This window comes from Heliangelus exortis, chromosome 1, assembly GCF_036169615.1.
Source record: "Heliangelus exortis chromosome 1, bHelExo1.hap1, whole genome shotgun sequence".
Taxonomy (NCBI): domain Eukaryota; kingdom Metazoa; phylum Chordata; class Aves; order Apodiformes; family Trochilidae; genus Heliangelus; species Heliangelus exortis.
In genome coordinates this window covers 88,133,257-88,160,134 of record NC_092422.1, presented here as the reverse complement: position 1 = coordinate 88,160,134, position 26,878 = coordinate 88,133,257, and positions in this window count along the sequence as shown.

Here is a 26,878-nt window from a genome sequence, read left to right as displayed (position 1 = left end):
GCAGCCCATTCCAATGTCTGATCACCCTCTCCATAAGAAATTCTTTCTAATGTCCAACCTAAACCTCCCCTGGCACAACTTGAGACCGTGCCCTCTTGTCTTGCTGAGGGCTGCCTGGGAAAAGAGGCCAACCTCCACTCATGTAATCATGAGTATGATTACACACATACACAAAATTTTATAGGATAGAAGTTATGAGATTTCACATGTTCGTAGGTAGGATACAGGAATTAGAATTTTTGTGCTGCTGCTTCAGTCTAGAGGGATCAGGACCATGGCTTAGCTTCAGTGGGGTTACAGCAGCCAGGAGGAGGCATTTTTACAGCTGGTCTAAAAAGTTGATTCAAGTTCACATGGTTTTGCTCACAAGGATGCTTTGTGGCTTTGAGGTCTTTTCTAGCCAAAAGTGAAAATCTTAACAAAGACATAATAAGTGGAATGTGTATTCAAAGACCACTGCTGATGTCAAGTTCAAGGACTACTATAAAAAAACTCCAAAACTAAAAGCAGTGTATTTTCAGCTACAGCTGAAGAATCAGGCCCTCAAACTGAGGTCTGTGACAGTGCCATGTTTTCTCTGAGTGCCCAAAACACAGCATACACTGATCAGTGCTTGCATATGTCAACTAGATGGAAAGATTGCTCTTAGAACTGAGCTAAGCTGCCATGCAGATCCCAGAAGATTCCTCGTACACATTATGGTTCCTATTCAGGCTCACCCTTAGCTGGAAAAATCAGTACACATCTCTCTGTCAAAGGAGGTGTTCAACATCCACCCACACTGGTATTTGGAGTTAATCTTGCAGCCACTCTCAGTCAGCTCCAATAAAATGAGCTACCCACTTTTCATCAGATGTGAGATGGAAGGTGGGATTAAGGTGTGAGATTAAGGTTGATCCTACCTATCAAAGCAGGTATTGACAAACATGGTGCTTCCTGTCTTCTCAATATTTGTTAAGACTTCCTCCTGAGACCGTAGTGTATATGAGGAGCCTGTGAATAGAAGCCAAAATGTGTTTGCCCTTCCATTTGTAGCTTTATGTTCCTCCAAGGAGCCCAAACAAGCCCTCTATTTCAAAGACTGAATAAAGAGCATTACACTGAAATTTAACTGGAAGCTCTGGATGACTGTGAGGTCAGGCACAAAGGAGGGACTGTAGCACTCACTGATTTGTGAATGACCAAAACCCATATCCAAGGGGGGATGTTGGTGTTAGGTATGTTATAAATCACTGGCTGCACCTGGAACATCGCTCCTTGTAGAAGGTACAAAGCCCAAATCTTACTCTCCTATGGAAACAGTGAAAGTCACACAAATGTTTCCCCTGCTGAAGGGTAAACCATGGTTATTACAAGTGCTTTGGTTCAATCTATACTGCATTCCTTATAACAATGGTGAGTTAGGTCGGATATTTTCTTTTCAGTCAGCTCTCCACAAGCATAAGTGAATGGCAGGTGGGAAGGTCTTCATGGAAGGCTGTAGTGAAACTACCAGTGGCACAAATAATTCATGATGTAGAAAGACTCTATTTTAGCAACATACTACTTTAAAAACCATTATCTGTCACAGTCATTCTACACAGAGAGTAGAAACAAATGCAATTGAGAAAGTCTAGCATCAGTCTCCAGCCCTGTTCGGATGTGGCATTAAAGCTTGGAATTTCTTCGGCTATAAAATTGTGTTCTGGACAAAAAATTCTAATTTTCTTTCACTTAGATAGCTTCTCAAGAAAGAATAACTATCTCTACCTTAACACATCTTAAAGTTGAAGCTTCCAAAAGTTTTAATATCTTGAATATCTTTATTGAACCTATATAGATTACACTAGAAACCTGCTCTGCTGTTAATGCCTCCTTCTAAAATAGCCTCTTTTTACAGTTCCTTTTTTTTAACAGTATTCTTGGATGAACTAAAAAATTGGACTGAGACTTTTTAATTACATTATCTTAAATCAGGCAGAGAATATTTAATTGCTAATCTAAGAAAAAAAATCAAAACATTAAGATGTAGACATCTGCAAAATATTTAAGCAATGAGCACCAAAACTCTCAGAGAATTTGGAAATTTGCTCACAGTTACCTACTAATTTACAGCTCTGGTTTTATATTATCTGAAAAACTCAATTTTCGTAGTATAGGCATGAAAAATAATTGAAATTTATCTTATTTTAACAAAGTTCCCACTGGGGTTAAAGAGTCCTTTTGGACTAGAAATACGCAAAGTGACAGCAAGGAGAAGATACATGAATTTCAGCAAAACCAATATTGCTTAGTGCAATAGTCTGTTTGCTTTTCAATTTTTTTAGCATATTATTCTCTATTCTTCAATTTTATAAAAAAAATTGTGAAAGTCTTTTCATCAAAAGGACATGACATTACTAAAAGAAATACAGCATACAAAAGAAAGTACCAACACAGGATTAGAAAGGTGTCTTTACAAAATAAAAGTAAAGCTATGTTTTATTGAAAGGGAACAGTCTAATGCTTCTTCAAGGAATGACAAGGAAAAGAAATCAAGTGACATTATTATATTTACAATGAATATACTACAGAAGAATTTTTATCAATAGGTATGGAAACAGTCATTCTCTTAATGACAGGAAAACTACATTGTCTGTTGCCTGATAACCACATTTTTTCTTGTCCATACCTTGATAAGTTGCATGCACACACTCACACACACACAAACCTATGCATGTGCAAAAAATGATACATAATAGAGAGAAAGGAAATCAAAGAAGTTCCACAAGTGCATTCCATAACATCAAGAAAACATGACAAAGGAGGAAAGATTTTTTAAAAGCTCAGGACAAACCTTAGGTTGATTCATTTTAGGATCACCCTTTTTACAAGTGATTTTTCTATGATTAAAACCAAGAAAATGCTGAAATTCAGCAGCCAGGCAAACTAAGATTGTCACAGATCAAGCAGTCAACACTCGTCAACTGTGGCAAGATACATCTTTACCAGAATTCCCTCAGCAGTCTACTGGTTTTACTTTAAACTTTTGTAAATCCAGACAACTCCATGAGGAACTAAGTAAATGGAATCATTCTGGCATAAACCTCCAGCAGTGCAGAGGAAACTCAGACCCAAGAGAGGAAAGATTATGTGTGAAAAACTCTGGGTAATGGGTTGCAGCATTGACATGGCAATATTAGAAAAAAACCCACAGAAATACATATACTGTAAAGAATTTGTATGAAAGCTCACCAATCTACCATTGAGATAATATTTTTTTACATATTTTTAACATCAAAAAATTGATTTATATGCAGTCTGATTTCTGGAATGATAGTACATTTATTATTCTCACAGTACTTAGCAAAGTCCAATGATAACAAGCTTTAATAACCAGTATTCAGATGATCAAAACAAGGTAAGTAAATTATGGAAAAAAATAGAAGAAAAATATCTGAGAGTAAAATAGCACATTTTTTAATAATTTCACAGCCATACCTTTGAAAAATACTGTTGATAGAATTACAATGATATGTTGATGTCCCTTTTTTGTAGAAAAAAGACATCTTTTTATCTGGCTGTTATACAGTGTGAAATACACCAACAATATATAAAAATGTTAGCAAACCAATACAGAAATGTATTTCATCTCTATCTTGAGATACTGTGTTCCTCATTAAGGATAATTTGCTTCTGTCCTATGACCCTGAATGATATACTTATTATTTAAGAGCATTCATTTATGTTTTTAATTTCCTTAAATCAAATTTTACAATGGTAGCAAACCCTGAACTTTCACTACATTGTATGAAATAACTGTCCTTAAGGAGTTGGAAGTCTCCATAATTTCACTGTAAGTTCTACTAAATTATTTCTTATGGAACTTACGATATGTGTTAGAAGTAAGTCACCAATTTAGTTTACCTTAAGTATATATTACAGGATTTTGTCATCTCTTCTTTTACCTTGAGTCATGGAAAATTACTTTCTTAAGCAGGATGCTTTATGTTCCAATTAGTTTATTTGTCATTGCCAAGACAACTCTAACATTAGCAACATCCAAATAATTGAATTTACCATCTTGGGTTTTTTTGTTAATCCTGAAACATTCTCAAAAAGCTCCTCAGGGTCAAGCTATGTCAAAACAACATCTAAGGAAAAAAGCTCTTGCACATTATATCTCCATTTATATGCTCAAGAGATTCCTGAAGGTCAGCTGCAAAGCTTTAACAAACAAGCTCTCTTGAGATTCCAGGACAGTGAAGAGGCTGCATGAGTTGCCTTAAAACTGTGCCTTAATATCTTTTTAATGCTTTTGAAATCTTGCAGCTTTCCATCTCAGGAGACAGAAGCTCTCCAGCCAGATAATGGCAAGGCAGTGTGAACCCCTCCACATTTTTACACCAGTGTCCTGAGGAGGACCATAAACAAAGCCAGTGATATTCATATTGTGGCCAAGAATATCAGTATGTAGAAAATACAACTTTTCATGAGTTCAGAACCATGGAAAGACAGTTTTAGCTTGCTCAGCATTGGATTAAACTAGGCATTGAGTGAAGATACAGGAGAAAGTTGCATTTCCTTCAAGGGCAACAAAGTTTGGCCAAATCTGAGACTGCCTGAAAACTCTAACCTACAAGAGTCTGCACTGTGTCTCTCTGACTTTCTATGAGAAGAAATACACTTTATGCTAAAGTGTTTGAAAAATTAGTAAATTTTACACTTACCTGTCCTCATCTGATTTAAGAGGTTTTCACCTTTCTCCTTAGAGATGATGACTTCACTGACTTCAAACTCATTATTTCACATAGCTGAGGAAATGCTCTGAAAAACAGCCAGAATTCTTAGGCTCAGGGAAAAAAAAGAAGAGTTGACCTTGAAAATACAGTTTTAGGTAGCAGGCTAAATCAGCAACATCTCATTCTACATATATCTCTGTTTAATGATCAAAAATTTGAAATGTTTCTTGGAAATACATATTCTTAGGAAAATCTTAATTCATACACCTGCACATAACACTCTTCAGCCCCCCCCCTCTAGCCCCCCACCCCAAAAAAAAGAGTTCTTCTAGCACCTTTTTTTGAGCAATAACAAGGATGCAGAAAGGAAGGATCTCACTTCTGATCACAGAGCTGAAAGGGCAGCTGACTCCAACAGTAAGTCAGTCCTTAAAAAAAACAAAACTGGGACAATGATTAGCAATAACAAAATATCAGAGCTTACCAGCTCTGTTATTTTCCCCATGACTCTAGCCTAGTTTTATGGGTAAAGTCTCAGTCACCTCATAGCACCCAGTATCATAGGGAGTACTGAGAGGATGGTCCCAGTCTTCTTTCCATCTCTGGGATTTGCCTGTTCTTCCTTCTATGGCACTCACACCAGAGAATGTGGGATATTTTTCTTCATTGCTTTCCACATTGTAATAAATCAAAATGCATTTGCATTATCAAAATTCAAGCAAGATTTTTCACCAAGCCCAAAAGACACCATTCCTCCTCCCCAGGAGACTGAGGCTACTGGGTCCAGCATAATGATGAATTGCAAACTGCTCCACAAGCAGAACTCTTCTGATTAATATATTGTGTGCAACAATACACAGCAACTAAGTCACCTTGGGTCTGCCTTCATTGAGGTTATTAACTATGTCAGAATATGTTAGCTAAGATGATCAGAATGTCTCCTACTGATTGGACACAGCTGCATGTTCTGATATGACTGAGTACAGATTTTAAAGTTGCATGCTTAAGGCCTGAAAAGGCAAAGAATTTCACTTCTGAGGTGTGCAGTAAAATTATGCTTTCCCCAAAGCATGTTGTATTCAGAGCCACTTCTACATTAGTTTTCTCTCCGTAGATGGGGTAAGAAACTTCAACAGTTTCCCAAAGGGACTTCCAAACAGTGACTTAAGAAATTCCCCTGCATATCTGTACTCTGTCCCTTAATGACAGAACAATTCCAAAAAAGACCTTGGTCCAAGCTGGCACTCTCACACCACCCTATCTAAGTAGCTTTTAAGGAAATGTGCTGTTAAGGCAGAATAAGTTGGGTTTTCCCCCTTCTCAGCTTGGGCTAGCTAAAAGTGGATATATGTGGAAATAACTTTAATAAGAGAAGAAATATTTTTTTCTTAGTTGATGCCATAACCTCAGCTTCTTTTTTTCCTATTCCAAAAAAAAAAAAAAAAAAAAAAAAAAGATATAAGAACTATCTAACTATCTAACATTTACTACTAGTAAAATTAGAAAACATATTGGGTGAGGTTGATCCATATGTAATAAAAATAAGACACTAGAATGATAAACAATATTTATAAATGAAGTTATTCCTTTGTCCTCTTTTAGAAAAATCAGTAAGATGTACTTTGGACAAATGCTCATGTTGCTGGAAAAGGAGCATTCTTATTTTTTAATCCAGAAATTGAATTTATTCTGTTGAATTTATTTCTCCAGATGTCTTGGTTTTCAATGAACTAGGAAACCAATCCATCAGAACACTTCTCATGATCACTAATTATGAACTGATTAACACTTTTAAGTTACTTTGATTTCTGTAGAGTCTCAAGCTTTTACATAAAGATATCTGATATCCAAACCCTGATAACAAAATTTGTATAATGTACTTGTTCCACAACAAAACCTTCCAAAAGTCCAAAATTATTTACAGACCTTCCAATTAGTTCTTCATAACTTCTTTTTGTTTGTATCACAGTTAACTAAAAAAGGGCACATTAGAGAGCAGAGAATACTACAATGTCTGTTGCTGATCTATTTATCTACAGGCAAGTTAAAAGGGCTATAGCTGTTGCAGAATCTGGATATGAATAGGAGATATCAGTTCAGTAGCTGTTAATTGTTTTACAAAATAACAACTGAAAATATGCTCTGATTATGGAAGGTGGGACAGTTAATATAAAACATTCATAATTTTTTTTATATAAGAACAACTGAAAATATTCTTATTGTGATAGATGGCTTATTCATATGAAACAAAGAAAGACTTTTTTTTAGCCTTTTTGTGAAATTTCAGAATTACTAGAGCAGAGTCTATGTCATTCTTTACTCTTTACATTACAGGAAGTATTACTTTATAAGACAAAGCCCCTGGGCTGAACAAAAAGTCCTGTCTAGGAAAGTGACCTGCAGCAGATGCAGAGAGCAAGCCATACACCAAGCCAGGCACACCACAGCCCACTTCTGGTAATCTGCAGATAAAAAGTTTCCAGGACCAGAAATCACCTCTGGACCCCTTCCTTTGCACCAAAAACACTACCATACCTACACTGCAGGCCACTCTCTTTGGCTAGATTTCTGCACTAACATCAGATTTTCTCTTGGCTGCTGGTTTAATGTCTCAGATCTCCATTCACGATGTATCAGGTCTCACCTCAACTCTTGCTTCCCAAGATTTAATAAGGAGATAGAAACTTGCATTTGAAGTAGTCATACAGACTATTTCAAAATTATTCACAGTGTTTAGATGGTCAGGACTACAGTGAAAAACACAAAAGAAGTGTAAAAGAACAATATACTAAAATTAGCATGTAAGAACTCCTAGGCTTAGAGATTTGCTAAGTATTTGTTCTGCAATGGAGCCAAAAAAACAGAAATGTGGACTTGTAGTGCTTATCAAATCCATATCTGTTTATTTTCTCAAGAACTAACACCTTCATAAGATAGAAAGTGTTAGTAGCAAAGACTGATCCACCAGCCAGTATTTTTCTGGGTAAGTTGCTTACCTTTCTTTTGCAGTTTTTCCATTTCGACCTCCTTCCTGCACAGAACTGAGGCTTGTCCCCTGCTTTAATTTTCAATAAATGATTTTTTCCTCTCAATTCACATGTTACATGAACCAACAGACTAATAGGTGAAAGGACAAACTTTATGTGCAATGGGACACGTGCTTCCTTGGGGACTTGGATCCACCTCGTAGGTCTAAATCTTGCCATAATCACATTCATTTTGAGAAATGTTGAGTATCTATGTAGCCAAAAGGAAGTTTTACATTAAGATGTGGCACAAGTATTAATGTATACATAAAATGGAGAAATAGCACAGATGTAGGTTGTGCCAGAGCATAAAACATTTACAGCAAAGGGGATTTTCTTTAGGGTTTCAGAGGCCAGAAGGGTTTTAGCCTTGGACTAACCAAGAAACTGAACAAACTGAACAAATGAAATAAGGCAGGGAAAAAAGTTGAAAAACTGGCATGGAATTAAGGCAACATATTCTGGAGGAGTGTCTAGCTGGCAGCCTGGGCATTGTGGCAGACCCAGCTGTAAGTGGAAAGTGCAAAGACCTCTGCATTGCCAGAAGAGAGGAACCAGCAGGAGGAAACTGCGTAATCAAGATACAAGTGAGGGCTTGGTCATGCACTGAAAGGAACTGTTGCCTGAATAAGCTGTTTTATCAGCTGACCATTACCTCAGTTTTCCCGATTTTAATCTTAGTCTCTTAAGTGAAATCACTGCATTGATAGTTAAAATTAATTTGACCTGGTTTAAAGCCAGAAGGCTGAAAACTGAAAAGCAGGAGAAGCAGGTGTGCCAAACCTGTTTCAAAAAAACATGAAGTTTCCTCAAATCAAATAGGTAATACCAAACCTTTGGGCTTCTGTTCATAGAAATCCAAGATACCTTGATTTCTTTGATCTCCAGAGTTATAAAATGAGTTCCTCTTTCAATTTCCTGTGAAGAACCCATTAGAGAGAATGTCCTTTCACCCAGGGAAAAGGCTGCTCCTCACGAATCTTCTTTCTTGGCAGATTTAGTATATTTTGATATGATCAATTCTCACTGCACCAAAAAAAAAAAAAAATTAGAGAGAAATACTTATTTGGTTTCACTAATGAAAAGGCAAAAATCATAAAGTTCAATAATTAGATATTTTACTCAAGAACATCACCAGCTGTATCAAGTTGATTGATATTGTTTGAGGCTTCACTGAGCACAAGATGTTTATTGTCTTGAGTCAGGCCAATCTACAGAATACCTCTGGATTAAATTCCAGTTTATTTTGAGACTTATCTTCCTGTTTCCTCTTCACTGTAAACAAAATGTATTTCATAAATATTTGTAGATAATGACCTGTATCTCTCCGTTGATCATCTCAGTCTTGGGTCAGATAAGCTGCATAAGTGTTATTTATGGTATTCTGTGTTATTATTTTATGGCCTTTTGCATTGTATTGTTGTATATGACAGCATGATTATAGATAATTGATAGATGGTTTTTTATTGCACAGAATAAAGAGATCAATAGGGGACACAACCAAACCATTTTTGATTCCTTAGGGTGTGTCTTTTAAGCCACTGGAATCGGGTACTATTTTGAAAGACTTACTATATTTTTCTCAATGCCTGTGGCTCATTAAATATATATTTTAATTGATTTATTATGGAAATAATTTTTTTCAATAAAGCAAATATCATGCATGACAAAGCAGATAAATGTCCTCGGTTACTATTTTCTACTGTAGCATGAAGGAACAAGGCACAAGATATACGTAATTTGCTTCAGAAAAATGTTGACTGAGCAAGGCAAGTATTTCTTTATGAAATTTGATTTAAAGCTAGGATCAAACTAGGGACATTTAAATGAAAGGTTTCATGCTTTCAGTAGGGATCCCAAGCCCAGCTCCTGACATATTTCTAAGCAATTCTTAATCCAAAAAGATGTTTAAAGGAGGGAACAAAGGCAACGAAGACAAGCCAAAGACCTCCCTCTGTGGCTACAGTTTTGCTATGTGAATATTTATCACTGTTTCCAAGTAAGGGAATTGAGAACATGTCACCTCTGCTGAACTAAACCAAAATTTTCAGCCTGCTTTCATCCCACTTCAACCGCTGGCACCTACTCGAGGTGTCTAAGGCAGGAGAATATTTGCCCTAGGCTCCTGCTAAACTCGGTCATGAGATATAGGATAAATTGCCAAATGGAAGTACCTGTCTGTCTTTGACAGTCCTTAATAATCAAGGATATCTAAACTCGTAACTGTACATCTTCTACGTAGTTAAGTGTCTCATATTTATTGGGAGGAATCCAGACTTTCAGCCATAAGAAAATAGTGAAAAAAAAATGTCAGCGTCTGACTCATCCAGCTTCTCCCCACTGTGCAGATCAATCCTTAATTATACTATCTGCTCAAGAACAATTTTGAGTCTGCCTCAGGGCAACTTTCCTGAAAATAAAAATGTATTTCTTGAAGAAAAATAGTAGAAAAAAAAAAAGTAGTAAAATAGTCATGATCCTATATAATTCATAGACGGCTAACAGCTACAATCAATACAATTTGAAAATACAAACATATCTGGTAATGTCTCTGCTATTTTCAATAATGTTTAATTATTGTTAATCAAAAATATTTATTCCACATATTTTAATACACTTGGATAATTTGTGTTCTATTTCTGAGACTTATTAAAAAAATCTTGACAGGTTTTTCTGCAGTCTTCCCCATTATAAGAAGTATGTTGTTTTAAAGTCTCAGAAAAAAAGTAACATTTTGCAGTATTTGAACATGTAGAGCAGTACAGTCTTGCTATTGAAAAGTGAATTCATTTGTATAGTCACCAACTTTTCAATCTTTGGAGAAACCTAGGGCTTCTCTAACATATCTCATGCAGAAGCAATTGTCAGTGTCCTGAACTGAGAGGTCCCAGGCCTGAATCTTACACTGTCCTTTGTACAATGAGCAAAAGAGACTGAGAGTGTGGCAGAGTTCACAGTAGAGAAAACAGGTTGGATCCTGATCTTCCCTACAGTCTGTGACTTCACTTAAGCCAATACACACACACAAGAAGGGATCATAGGCAGGGAAATCATGTTTACACACACCCTGGAAAGAAAGTCAACCTGATTCAGCTCATCATGGAGACAGGGGAGAAAGAATTCTCTTCCACGGTGCTACTGAATATGGGAACAAATGCTACATCTATAGTTGTGTTGTATATAATGATGACTATCAAATCACTATGCTTGTGAATCATCATTCTAGACACTGTTTCTCATAGTCCTTTAAATCTGAAATGTATCTGTGATTCTGATGAGGAGTAAGGTTATAATTGCCCAGGCTCTCAAAATATAATACCAACATGTTCTATAATGATAAATTAGTAGCCACCCTGCCACAATCATATACGAATAAAACAATCTGATTTGCTAGGATGCAGTGTTTATTCCTTTTCCTATTTCACTTTGAATTAGTTTGCATTAAAACATGTATCAGCTATATTTGTCAGAGACCGGGAATGCAAGTGAACCTGCTAGCCAAGCTCTTTCACAGTTCCTGGATAATAGCCAGGGGATACTTCAGTAAAGCCTTCTGCAGTTGGTGGGATAACTGTCTTCTTGCCTCAGGAAACCTCAGCATTAAAGTTATTAAATAAAACAGCCAGCCTGGCAGTTGGCTATGAGAAGCAATTTATACCATTGTAAATGGATTAGCAAAATGTAATTTCTTTTAATGTTTCCATTTCAATTATTTCAAATAGATGTGCAGATATAAATGTTAAGGAATTGTTTAAATGTTTCTCACAATGGAAAATGTAAATATAAGTTAGAGCTTTGGACTCCCAGGTGAATTTTCTATGCTTTTTTGTTTTCTTTATGTTAAGGCTTTTCACGCACTGCTGTAAAAGTTGCCCATTTGGAGACCAGGAAAAAAACATTTGTGCTGATGATGAAACAGGGTATTATACTAATCAAGAAAGTATAGATTTGAAATGTCTTGAGGACAAGAGGAAAGCCTACGGCTGTTCTTATCCTACATTCTCAGCTGGTATATTTTGACATCAAGAGCCTGAAGCAGTGCATGAGATACCAAGAGAGAGACTATACTACAAATCTGTTTGTGTGAGAAGCGGGGTAGAATCTCTCTTGAAAGTATGTCCCTGTGGATTTTCTCTGAGAAGGGTTAATTAATAAACATAGCTAGAAGCTCAGAAACTACCAAACACTCTTACGATGATGATTTCAGTAATATCTCACCTGATCTCTATTTTTATTTTTCCCTTTTTTTTTTTTTTTTTTTTTTTTTATGATGCTGCAATTAAGCAATAAGATATAACAACAAAAATGACTACTGGCATGGGATAATAATGTCCTTGGGGTATGATCAAGTATCAAGAATAAACGAGTGCTTCTAATTCCCCACGGGTGCGATTACCTCATGATATCCACCAAGAAACTACAGAGCTACCATGAATTCTTTGCTGTTATATTTAAATGTATTACTCAGCCAAGTGACCATGCTCATCCTAAGCTGCCATTTTGTGTCAGGCTGGTTGCAGCCATCCCCCTTGATGCTCTGCCAAAAGCCGGGCACCAGAGCAAGGAATTTTCCACCAGAGATTCAGCTGGGTGCGCAAACCAAAAAAAAAAAATCTCTCTGCAACAGCCGTGCTTGCAAGATGAATTAAAGTTTCCATAGACTTTAGAAGAGGGGGTGGTGAGGGGCAAAAGTAGGGCAGCAAGAAATAGTGGATGAGGCTGGCTCGGTTGAAAGCAGCCGTGGAGAAGCCTGAGGGCTAAGATGGCAGTCATCATCGATTCAAGGGAAGGGAGATGTCAAGGACAGGGAATGTCAAGCAGGAGCAACAATAAGGCATCATAACAATGCTTAGCAATGCCAAGTCTTCCTAAAACAGCACAAATAAAGGTACCAGACTGTTGCGATTGGTCTATTTGCTGCTTGATATCACAAGAAAAATGTAAAAGAAATGATACATTTACAATGTACATCTGTCCTCTCTCTCCTGCCTACACAAAACTAATTAAAAATATGCTCTCTCTCTTCCTCTCACACCCCCACCCCCACTGACATCATTTTGAAGTAGTCTTTGCAAACAAAGTTAGATACAAGCAAATGCTTTGCATGGAACCAGTCATGTCAATATATAGATAAGCAGCAGCAACACACTGGCCCTGAACAAATAATCAAGTGCTAAAGAAGAGCTACAGAAATACAAATACATTTCAGGTTTCTGCAGTCTGCAACACTGTCTATGGTATCTACATAATACCAAAGCATTAACACTTGCCTTTGCAGGTGATAGAATTTTATGGCACAAAACATGTTTCCAATAAGAAAAAAACTTTTTTCAATACATTACTGCAGCTCCTCACATAGGTGAGTATTTGTAGAATGAGTTATTTTTCTGCTGATGCTCACACACTAAACAGTCTGATATTTTCAAGTAGTAGAAAAACACTTGCTTGCATACACACACACTTGAAGAAGCATTCAAAACAAGTTCATGACAAAGTCTGTTACACTGGACCTCTGAGTTACTGTTTAAATAACAGCACCACAGGAAAACACCAAAAAAAAGTACGTTTGTTCAAGGATAGTAAATATTTTCAATGGCTTCAAAATTTGACATTGTTTCATATTGAACAATTTTTAAATTATCCGTAAGAGAGAAATAAGCCTCAGCACTTCTTTCATTGGCCTGTACTAGACACATATAAACTCTGAAAATCCCTGACCACGGAGGTAGTAATGGCTAGGGATCTTCAAAAAATTCTCATCTTCCAGGTATGATTATAGAGAGAAGTCAAACCCCCCCCTACATGCACATTGCATAGAGCTATGGAGCACTGCAGGAAACTGATACAACTTCAAAACCTGCTTTCATTTACTACATTGTCTCTGAAACCAAAATACCTTTGTTTGACTGCAACTTCAGTGAAAAAACTTTCCAGTAGATTATTTCTAGCTCAAGAGAGGAAGTCTTCTTCTCTTGCCAGTGGAGAGGTATATAGCATGTTCTTGTCATATAGAATGTTCTTCGGCAGAAATGATGTAATGCAGTTATATATTCCTGATGCACAAGTCTTTTTTTCTTCTTTTCAACTTTCAACATGTAAAAATGTACAATATTTGCAAGGGAGGAAAATACACTCTTATGTAGAAGAGCTCATTTTCAACCTTTCTGAGAACAGTGAATCTGCGTCACAGTATATATGGCATGATATTCACCCAAAATCTTGCATTTATCTGGGACCTCTGTGACATTACTCATTACTGTGACATTACTTCTGGCACAGCAGTGAATTTCACTGCAATAAACTGAAGCCAAGGAAAACCCTCCTTTCCCACTTGCTGTTCCACCATGCATTGGTTTTTCTGCACATGTAGAAAAAGGAAGATATTTCTATCTTAATAATTACTTTTCTTTGGTGTTTCCCACATGCTATGCCAATTGCCCTTGGTCTTTAGTTCAAAAGAAAAAAAGAGGATGGAAAAGTGGAGCACAAGGGAACATCTGACCACATTGATTCTTTCAAGCAGTGACCATGATGTAGCTCTTACCAGAGATGAGTTTGAGTAGCAAGCTGGAATTGCACAGGCTAAATAAGCAAGGTAGTCATATTCCTCAAAGGCTTTTGGCCTGCTGTGTCAGAGCTAGAGTCTGTCAATCAAACTTCCACACCGGCTTAGAGGTCAAAAGTTTGTCAGCCCACACTCTGGGCAGCCAATAGAAAGAAGATAGATCATGGTGAATCTTTTTTCCTTAGTGATAGCAAGGAAGAAGATGGCTGCCGTGGCATGGGCTGAGGTGGTTTTGAAGAATGGCATTGTTGATAAAGACAAAAGCAAGCAGGCAGCAGCTATAACTGGTTAATCACCTTTCAATGAGTAGTTTGGAGGAAGTTTATACCTGAAGCATGTCCTCACAGAAACGAGGAGGATGCCGAGACAAGTGGCAGAGCTGGACACAGCAGACACGGTGGAATAAGCAGCCATGGTTACAAGGGAAGAGAGCAGATTTTGAGTCACAATATAAATTTTAAGCATGGCTTAGATGGGACTAAACCTGTGTAACCACTCAAGCTTTGTTACCATGAGGAAGAGAGGATGAGTGTCAAGAGGTAGCAGTGACCAAGCATCATCCAAGCCAGTGGTGGCGAGGCAGGGGATGGTTTGGACCCCGGTTCCCTCCATAGGCCTGATCCTGACCTCACTCATAGGGCAACATCCTTTCCTGTACCCAGAGAGGTGCCCAATGGCCATGGCTGGAGCAATCCCCTGGTGTCTTCTGGCTGCCTTGCTCCTGGCTGGGGTGGTGGATGGGCCCTGGGTGCCAGCCCTTGTTGTTTACCATTGGGACCCCACAATGCTCTGGGATGCCAGGGAGTCACAGGCTACCACAGCAGCCTGGCAGGGGCAGTCCTCACCTGGATGGGGTGTAAGCTGGCCCTGTGCCTCAGCAGCTGTGCCTCCAGGAGGGGGGGATGCCCACCAGGACCTTACATGGCGTCCAGCCCATGGAAATGAAATAAACCTGAGGACCAGATTTACTGCATTAAGGTAATTCTGCTGTCCATCCACACTGGGAAAAATTCAACCAGGCTACTCCAGGGCCAAAACACCTTCTGAAATACAAATGTATGGCTCTCTACAGAAGAAAAATTTAATGTGTAACGTGTATCTAGAGCATTTTGTGACAGAGCAGGTCTTCCCTCCCATTATCTTTCATGGCATTACTTCTATATGTTCTTGCACAACCCTCTTGCTTCATTGCAGACTCTGATGCTGCCTAGATGGGGCTTTGACAGATCTTAGTTCTTGTTCTCTATAGACTGTTTCAGAAGAGCATTGTGCACCCTCACATCTCCCCCACTGCACAGAGAATTGAAGGGACTTTGCTTCTGGCAACATCAGAACCCCTTTTCCCAGTCGGTTCTATTAATGTCTCATCCTAACTCTCATTTTCCATCTATGTAGATATTCATGTATCTTGCTCAAACTAAGCAAGTAAAAAGCTCTGTGGGGCTGTCTTGTCTGGAAGCTGTTTGTCTTTTCTGTACAGCTGCAAGCAAGCATCTGTAAAGTTTCAATATTTGCTCTGAAAGAAATGTCTCTCAGCTAGAACTCAATTTCATGTAGTATAGCTGGTGTGGACAAGATATACAGAAAAAGAAATCCCCTTGGGACACTGGTGCTACTAGTAGCAAAGATGATAATTGTTCTTCCCTGGCCTAATTTTATATTATCTTATTCATCTTTATTGTTATTAACATATATTCTTACCTTATGATTTCAACTGCCACCATAATATTAGTCAGAGATAGATCAATTATTATCAGATACATTGGTCATCTTTTTAAACTGCTTTCTGAATATTAGGGATTAAGAAAGCACATCCATGGGCAGAGATGACCTTGACTTACAGGAAAATACAACTTTAAATAAACATGAAATGTAATCCAGTTGATTGTCCCTGCCCCCAAATAGGGTCACTGTTGATATCTTGTTACTGCTAAGAAATGGCAGTTTTATTTTTTCCAGCAGATCTCCATAGATGGGCATGCTGCAAATTTTGCAGCCATTTGATTTCTGTGTATCTTCAGAATATTGTGCCCATAACATGCATGCCAACATTAAAATTTCATGTGGCAATGTTAACTCACTGTTTCTTACCTTTTCCTGTGTGGACATTCACCAAGTACCATTTCAGTATTTTACTTGCGTAGATGGTTGACATCCAGTTTAGCCTCCAACTATGGTTTTCACTTTTTTAAGGCATAGAATAGATAGAGCAAAAGACTCAGCAAATGCTTCTGAAGACTCTAGATCCTTCCTGGAAGAGAAATGTCTAAGAGGGATTTCTATTTTTACCTTTACGTTTAAATTTGCAAGTCCATGAGCTGTACAATCAAACACTTGCACTGTAACCAGCAGAAAAAGCTTGCATTTTCTAAAAAAAAAAAACAAAAAAACTAAACCAAAAAAATAACCCCCCACTACCACCATCACAACCAAACAAAAAATATTATGAAAATAGAGAACCTGAGAAACTGCTACAGAGCTACATAGAAAGGATAACAACTTCCAGCTCTAAACCCAGGCATGATCTGACATAGCTATCCAGAGATGAAAACCTCTCTTTTCCACTTCCATTAGCAAAATATATTTAATCTCTCACATTAACTAAAAGTAACTGAAACTTGTTATGTTGATTGGGTTTCCAAAGCCTCTTTTCTCATGTATCCATTTAAATTATTGGATTGAGAAGAAGGATTTTAGTTGCTTAATTACATAATGAAATTATTTTCAATTTATATATGCATCATAATAGCTACATTTACCATTCTATTACCATTAGTACTTGAGGACATCTTTCATTTAGCTACTTATTTTCACATAGAACTCTCAGAGGTAAAAGTCATCATCTTGCTGAGTTCTAAAATTTTCTTTTCCAGTATCCTATTCTTCAGTCTCAAGGACGTGACACTTTTTAAACTCTTGGCATTCTCTTCAGTAACAAGGTTGAAATTTGAATGTGCTGCATCAGTTTGGCTTCAATTTGAAGCCTCTTTGAGGCACAGCCTGGCAGAGAAGAGAAAAAAAAAGAATAAGAATGCCAACCATCTACTGGGATAACTAAGTATAAAAATCAGCAGGTCCCAGGCTGTAACTGAGAAAGAGCACTACCCCATAAGTAAGAATGAATTTGTTTTGCATGAAGTGATAGAACTATAAAGTTGTCAATGATAGAGCAAAGTTATATAAATGTATCAATATCAGTTCAAGAGGACTTTAGACTAATGTGGTAGCAAGACAGTTACTCACTATTTTGAGGACACAGAATGATTCCATGAACTGAAACAAATATTCAGTTAAACAAATATTCAGTCCTGAGACAAAAAGAAAGCTATACAAACCTAAGGTTAATGGAAACTGGTCCCAATGGATGCCTTATATCCCTTGATACTCTCTTAGGCTTCAAATGTTCCTGTGTTTCTATGCAAATGAGCTGCTTACAAAATCCAGTTCTTTCAAGTATGTTCCAAGCGCTACTGTCTATGTCACTTTACAGTAAACACATTTTTGTTGCAGAGCAATATGTTTCTTTTAGAAGATGGGTAAATATGCAAAATGTTTCTGTAACTGTTTGTCAGATAGTCAAACAGATTTTTTGTCTATCCTCAGGCCCCTTTTATGTTCTCTCTCTGTGAACATATGCGACAAGAGCTCTCCCAACACAAACACTTGAAGGAATCAAATTGCAAGCTCTTTTTCTTCCAAAATTTGCACAATATATAGGAGGAGAAGAATATATCTTGTCATGTAATAGAGTTGAAACAGCCTGTGAACTGTGACCAATTCTTACAGTTCCAGATTTTGCAGGAACCTGTAAAGTTTTGTTGATCCTCATGCTGGTACTGTTTAATAATTTAAAGACCTCAGAATGGAAAGTGAGAGATGGAAGTCAAAGCCCTTTTTAATATGTCAGCAGATGTCAATGAGACTCCGGTTTCCTTGGAGTCACTCCAGATGCAATATGTAAAAAATGAGCAACTGCTGAAACCATAGCACAAGCAAAGCTAATACGGTGCAGAGAGAAGACAGATGTGCCAAAAAAATTGCCTCTGCTGCAACATGAATGTGATTGAGGCCACTTGTTCAGGGACCTGTTGATTTGCAGCCTCAAAGACTATTTACACTTATTGTGTTGATAAAAGTCAAATTCTCTAGTTTCTTGAACCAGTGGTGAGCCACAGGCTGTAGTGGGAACACAACTCGGTAACCAGCTCAACAGAATTATTTCAGCCAGAAATGCTCTGGGCAAGATGTCATTTTATTGTAAGTCAAGGATGGAATTTCTACCTGGAGGCAGCTCTGTCTGAAGCCCATGAGCTCAGTCTGCCCTCATTATGTTTCATCATGCCTTATTCTTGTGGTGTCTCTATGTGCAGAGGTTTCAGTCTACTCAGTGCCCAGGATGAAGAATGAGTATGGCCTATGAAGTCATTGGAATGACATAATTCAAGAGCCATGAAATTGCTATGAAACAGGCTCCTATAATGTCACTGGTACAGAAGTTTTTGATGAATGTGAAATTTTGCTTTTCTCCACATTGAAAAATAAAAGAATAATCTGCAATAGCAAACAACTGGATCTAAATCCTGCATTCCTCTACCAAACTGAATCTCATACACAACGGTCCTTTTCACATAAAGGTCAGTATTACATTTTTATTATTATTATTTGGGGTTTTTTGCAACCTAAGCTAAAGAGTTGAGGCCTCTGCAAATCGTTTTTTCTGGAAGAAAATATTGTTGGTTTTGATCACAAATGTTGTCTTTAAAAGGACAGAAAAGAAAGGACAGACTTTTCCACTTTTCTTTCCGTGCCCAGATTTCAACTTTGCCCCTTTAGGTGGTTGTGTTTCTCTATTAATACTCTGGTAAGATATAATGGACCAAAGATTCACCATTATTATTCTTAAAGCACAACTTCAGCATCATCTTTTCAAAGGAGGCTTTGATTCAAGCTTCTGTGTACCAAAATGAATGAGACCTTTTATGATGAGTGCTTACAAATGCACCCAGGAAGCCGCAAATGATGTAACCGGCTACAGGCACGTCTCCAAGATGCTAGGAATTACTAAAACAGTCATTCTACTTTATCTGGGGGAAAGTTTTTCTCTTTATGAACTAATCAACCAGTCTGCCAGTCCTCCTGTCATTCGGAACACGTGCAAGGAAGTGCTATTTCCACAGAAGTTCCCAGATTTTGATGTTAGCATGATAAACACTCAAGAGTTTTTTGTTCTACAGTCACACAGCCATAGAAGCACAATTTTTTAATTTATTATTAAGAGACCAGCCAACACTCCCAAATTCATATCCTATAAGAGCAACATATTTATGCAAAACTCCATTATGTAATATTGCTAGAAATCCTGCAAGCTGTCTACATTATTCTTACAAATTTTGCAATAATGCTTACGTGATTAAGAAGAGGATACAAACTTTGAGCAGGAAGACATCTTGCTATACACAGAGCCCCATTTTTATATCCACTTCCACTCCCCATCACTCCTTCCATAGGAGACTGTTCAGGATAAGAAGGTAAGAGCACTAGTTATAGGAACGGTTACATGAGCCCCTTGTGTGCCTTTGGCCATAGGAAGCTGTGTGTTTCTGCTGCCTCAGCAGGACACTGCAGAAATGTTTAGAAATATAGAAATGCTTATAAAGATGAGGCACAAAAAATGAAAACTTGAGTTGGGAGATATTATGGTCAACATAAAGAAGAACATCGTTGCAGGTATTTTCAAAGTTAGCCAAGATAATATAAAGAGTATTATTCAATGCAAAGTGTTTCAGATGCAAGTAAAACCAAATAATTAAAAGAAAAGTGGTTCATCTAGCTTGAAGGAGTCACAAAGGTTATGTTGGCCTATACCCTGGCTCCAAAAAGAAAAAAAGATGGGTTATTGCCATAGGAGACTCCCTCCTGAGGGGAGCAGAAGGTCCAATATGCAGCCCAGACCCACTTCTTAGGAAAGTCTTCTGCCTGTCTGAGGCCTGGGTTAAAGATGTGAAGAATCAGGGAAGAAAAAAAAAAGAGAGAGAGAGTTTATGACCTTTGGAAGAAGGGGCAGAAAGATCTAGGGGACTTCAAGAATGTCATGAGGTTATTTAGGGAGAAAAATAGGATGGTCAAAACCTAACTAGAACTTAATCCAGCTACCACCATCAAAGACAGTAAAAATACTTCTATAAATACATTAGCAACAAAAGGAGGGATAAGAAGAATACCGATCCTTTACTGGATTGAGAGGGAAACACAGTGGCAAAAGATTAATGCCTTCTTTGCCTCAGACTTGAATAGTAGGCCCCTCAGTAAGTTTGCAGACAGCACTAAGTTGGGTGGGAGTCTTGATTTGCTTGAGGGTAGGAAGGCACTGCAGAGGAGCTTGAACAGGCTGGATTTATGGGATGAGGCCAGCTACATGAGGTTCAACAAGACCAAATGCCAGATCCTTCACTTGGGTCACAACAACCCCCCATAACACCATGGGTGTGGGGAAGAGTGGACAGAAAGCTGTCCAGTGGAAAAGGACCTGGTGTTGTTGGTTGATACCCAGCAGAACATGAGTCAGGAGTGTGCTTGGGTGGCCAAGAAGGCAAACAGCATCGTGGTCTGCGCCAGAAATAGTGAGGCCACTATGAGTAAGGAAGTGATTGTGCCCCAGTAGCCAGCACTGGTGATGCTGAACCTTGAATACTGTGTTCAGTTTTGGGGCCCCCAATAGAAGAAAGACATTGAGATGCTGGATCATGTCCGGAGAAGGGCAACAAAGATAGGTGAAGTGTCTAGAGTATATGTGTTTTGAGGAGCAGCTGAGGGAACAGGGGTTGTTTAGCCTGAAGGAGGCTGAGGGAAGACCTTATTGCACTCTCCAGATACCTGAAGGCTCCTGATGGCAAGGCAAGTGACAGGACAAGGGGAAATGGCCTCAAGTTGTGCCAGGAGAGGTTTAGACTGAATATGGGGAAAAATTTCTTCACTGAAAGGGTTGCAAAGGTTCTAGAAGAGGCTGCCAAGGAAGTGGTTGAGTCACCATCCCTGTAGGTATTTAAAAGACATGCAGATGTGGTGCTTAGGGATATGGTTTAGTGGTGTATTTGGCAGCACTGGGTTAACAGCTGCAATCTTAAAGGTCTTGTCTAACTTAAATGTTTCTATGATTCTGTAGGTAAGTGGAATATTAATTTTTATCGTGAATTTTGAAGTTTTTATTTGTGACTCGAATTTGTGGAAATAAGCCTGTCCACAATTATGTCAAAGGAGGATGGGCTGCCCCAAGTGAAAGCTAAGTATAATCCTTAAAATGTGATAGAATTTCAAGCAATTGTTACCCTATATTACTAAAGCAAAATTTTCCCACAGAAAAAAAAAATCCCTACTGTTATTTCAATACTGATATAATCTAATTAATGATATTAAATGAGATTTAAAAGAATTACCTGGGGGAAAAAAAAGAGTAATGTATGAAAATTTTAACTTCCAGAAAGTCAGATGCCAGCAAATGGATGGGTAAGTAATATGCAGAGCCACCCAGTTTCACCTTCTAAATGTCAAATGGTACTGAGGTTAGAATTGCCCAGACTTGACAATGTTCTTGAATTGCTACCAAATACAAATAAGAGGTGTTTATTCCTTTGATACTCTTCTCCTAAGGAAAAGGCACTTTCTTCAAAACCTATTTAGGAGTCTAACAGAGTTACTGACTGTGGTCATTTCCTGATAATCAGAGGTACCTATGTAAGCTCACAACAGCATAACAAAATGCAGTGACAGCTGAGGGAGGGACTGTTGCAATTTACTCTAAAGGACAGAGAGAAAATTAATCAATATTTATTACTAAAAGGCTCTGTTGGGAATTTCTGCACTTCAAAGGAAGTAAAAAATTGTCCTTGAAGAGTGAAAAAAATGTGCTTTTCTAGAACGGTGACCTGACTGGAATCCAAATCCATGTTTCAGAAATTCAGACTTTTGCTAGGCTCTGATTTCAAGAATATTCAAAATCAATACCCCTAGCAGGTCTCCACAGATTTCTGTCCACGATTCTCATTCCACGTATTATCTGAGAAGGCTATTCCAGAAGCAAAAGGAAAAGAGACTATTCCAAAGCAATCTCCAGATTTTTAACCTGCTTGCTTGCAAATAGTAATGGGCTAGATTATAGGACTTGCATCTGATGTATGACACAAATTTGCTTTGCTAACTAATTTAATTGTCTCTGCTACACATGCAATACACACGAAGTGTATTGCAACCATAAGAAGGTATGGTTTGCATTTGGTCTTTTAAACTGAATTTAATGATCAGCTGAGTTTCCTTGCACACTGGTCTTGTTACTACTAAAGTACAAAGAGGTCATAATTCTTGCAGTGTTTGCCTGACAACAGTATGCAGAGTATGAACCTTAGAGTAGTATGTATTCTGACATATCTTACTGTCTTTGGTTTAACTTTGATTCTTAAGGTCACAGAATTTCCAGGACAGTGATGATGTCCTTATAATTAGCCATACTGAAGTCATATTACTTAACTGCAGTACTGTCACAGTACTATGATATTACCCATGCTAAAGCTGATCACCAGTTTAAACCTGGCTGAGGATTTACTAGCACCATCAGCACCACTCTTCTTCTGCAAGTTCAGTTTAGCTCAGACTCAGCCCCTCTTCTGTCCTGCATTTGCATATCGAGTAACATGCAAAAGAAAAAAACTACTTCTCTCCCTTTTTTAATAGCTATCATCTGTGTTCTCGAGGGGCAAAAGAAGGGGAATTTTCTCATAACTCCTAGTCTTGTTTAAATCTTCATGCTTGTGTGGAATTAAAAGTAGAATCCATTTTTACATTAATTTTCTATGTATTCTGTATCTATTTATGGATGCCATTCAATGCGTGCAAATACCACATTCTTTTGAATTCTCCTGTATTTCCATTCTGGCTCAGTAATTAAAAAAGATAGTGATTACTCTACCTAAATACCAAAAGCTGTATTTAATTTCTTTCTGTGCTTTAAATTTGTCAGTATTTCTACCTTTTTGCCATATGGGCTTTGCATTTGACAATGCCTGGGAAAAGCATCTTTAATCTCCAAAATAACACAAACAGTAAACACCTCACTACACATACTGCAATCTTCACATTAATTAATTTCAGTTATCTCCTTATATGATACTTAATTGGACTGTTTTTTCTACCTTGGATTATTTTTAACACTGATTTTATATTAAATTGGAGTTTCTCTAGACAGTTTGACATTCATAGAATACAGAGATATTGTAACTCAACCCTTTTGAACATTATTCTACCTTCTCTGGAATATGCACATAAGGACACAGTATTATGCGTGACCTTGAGCAGTAACTGGCAAATAACATTCAACATTCTCAATTAATCCTATGCTTTGAACTAGGAAGAACATTTCTTAAGACAAACCATTTACTAATTTAACCATATTGCACTGTTCAATCTACTTATTTTTATTTTGTATCCTTATTTTTAAGAAATTGATATTAATTAGACAATAATTTCGCTTGAGATAGGTTTCTTTTACTAATTAAACAACAACTATTGGTTATCCCTTTAAGTCTGATAACTAAACTATGTTATTAATGATCTACACATGTCTTGCAAATACAGGATAAAATATCCTTTGAAGTTTTTTGTGTTTTTTAGTAACAGGCTAAATAATGTCACCGTGGCATTCTATGCCTTACTGAAGACATTGGCTTCCACATCACTTGTTATTTCTTTAACTAATTCATTACTATTTACTGCAATGTATGGGAGACCTTGACATAGACCAGAATGCTCTGCACCATATAAATATTAAGCAAACAATAGTTTGTTCTTCTCAATAAAAACAGAAATATTGTGAAAATTAGTATCAGCCGTATCTCAGTAATATGTATACTTTCACTTATTTACCTTTCATTTCATGAAGTGCCATGCATCTTTATATTTTTAGAAACTGTTGGTTTTAATTATTATTTTATTTCTTTTCAACTACTTCAATATACATTGTTTCATTTCAAAGTGTAGTTCCATTTTTCTATTTCAGCAACCTCATTTAGTATTCAAAATAGGATAGGAATGGAGTATTAGTCTTAGGAATACCATTTATCAATAATTCCAGGTGTTAAATTTGTTTATGAAATAGGTTGGTGAGAAACAATAGGTTAACCTGATTTTACTGTTGATCTTGAACATGTGACTTGTTTTCTTTCTTCTGGTACAATTCACATGAAAATTAACTACTGAAAAGCACTTTGATGAATTACTCTTCTCCCTGTCATTTCCAGTTTTCAAAGACAACATCAGATCACAGGTGTTTGTAAGGTTACTCCACCATCATCTCTAGCTTCTTGGCTATGATGTCTTTCCTTGCCATGGGCTCCTCAGTCCTGCCCAGAGCTCTGTCCTATGGAGCACAAACCTGAGACGAGTCTGCAGAGCCCTCTCATCATCACTTCAAAACCCAATTGCAAAACACCTGTATTTTGTGCACATTTTCCTCACCCACTCTGTAGTTACAAATTATAATAATAAAAAAAAATAAAATAATGAAGGTCACAGAATACAAGGCTTGAGAGAGCATTGAGATGCCATCCTTTGTCTTCTGGTCCCAAACAATTATATTTACAATACGTCTGGCAAACACCTGAAGATATCATTATTCTAACTCTCAGGGGCAAAAATATTTTCAGATAGTGGCAAGACTTTTTAAACTTCATATGCTTAATTTATAGGGAAACAGCAGTGGTGACACCAATGTTTTTTGGCTGGTTGTTTTTTTTAATTAAAAATATATATATATTACTACAAAGCAACAGAAACAACAGGTCACAGTTTAAGTGACTTTAATGAAAAAAGGCACTCAAATATGTTAAAAGACTAAATGGAATAAAGAAAGTACAGATTTTATGCTGGGCACTGCAGAAGAGAACACTACAGCACATTTTTTGTTGTTTAATATTTCTTCTGCTTTAATTGATCTTGTCGTGTTTTCCATCTCACAGACATGTGCTATTGCTCCTTTGACACAGCAACTTGTTACCATATGCTTGACAGAATGGGGTTCTACTCACGAGAATTCTTGCCTACTGATAAAACTATTGTTGACAGATTTAAAAGTTATTTGGCTTTTTTTCTCTAGAGAGACACTGCATACAAGTAACTTCACTAAGACTTGCATGTTTTTTGTTTTTCAGTTGCATTCAGATCCAACCCCCTCGGTTTACAGAGAGATTTGTTCCGACTGTCACCCACCAGATTATGAGAGCCAAGTTTGCAGATTCCAGCACGGGCATCACACCAATAAATCTGGCAAACAAAATTTGCTATAAGGAAGATCAGCTGAGGTGTAAAAGTCTCTTTGGACATTACTTGAGGTGGAGATTCTGCAAGCAAGATTTAGTACATAATTCCTCAGATAACAGGCCAATGAGAGCAGGGGTCCACTTGATCTTTACTTCTGGTAGTCCCTATACAGCACTGGGACACATGGAAAGTAGTTCAAAAATACTGTCAGAAAATGCAGTAGATCATGCTCAGGAATTAAAGTGGAGATGGGAGGTGGGGGAGAGGATTATGAATCACATGTGAGTAATAAAGTTTCTTCCAAGTGAAGTAAAAAGCACTTATGTAATTGAAAAGTGAAAACAACCAAACCTGTACCAAATATTCATGTACAATGTTTTCTTTTATTTATATTTTTTTACTTGGCAGTTTGGGAACTGGAAAAGTAATTAAGAAACTATGGAAATCTAAGCATGAAAATTCAATAAGAATTTTCATATGGAACACTTGATTATATCAAAATCTCAGAGAACCTCACCCCCAAGGACTCCAGTGCCTAATACATTGCAAATTCTGAATGATGAAAGCTTTGGGGAGCTCATCTAGGTCTCTGAATCACAGGATATTGACCCATCAAGACAAGTTGCGTTTTATTCAACAGATTTTGCTTTACTTTATTAAAGAGAATTGTTTCAATCATTGCCTTATGAAGCTCCTGAGCTTATTCTATAACCCAAGAAAAGTAGCAGGTCCACCACAGCCATGTGAAGTAGGGACCAAGGGCTGTTCTTCATGCACAGATGTTAGGCAAAGAGTATTTTCACCACATGGACTGGCACAGCTTCCTCACAGAGCCCCAGAATGGGAGAATTTGAAGCTACTACAGATCCCAGCTCTTCTGTCAAAAACATCCTATCCCCTCATCTGACCAAGAACTCTGTGAACAGGCAGAGTTCCTGTGTATGGCATGGGAATTCATGCTTTCAGCCTTGCATTCAGTAAAGTTCAATTCCAGATCTAATTTCTTCCTTGTATTTGCTGCAGCAACTCTTAGATAACACATAAGAAACAAAACACATTGTTTTATCAGGATTTTTAATAAGTTATTCATTGCTACATTTTAATTGAGATCTGTGAAGAAACACATGTGGCATATTTTGAGAATGTGTTATGCCAGGTTACCCTAAGTCACAGTGTGTTTAAACAACCACTTTATTCAACCATCTGGTACATGATAGGTTTCTGATAAATACGTGCCTGTGCTCTGACTGTGGGATGCACACAAGTATGGAGGCTGGATTTTT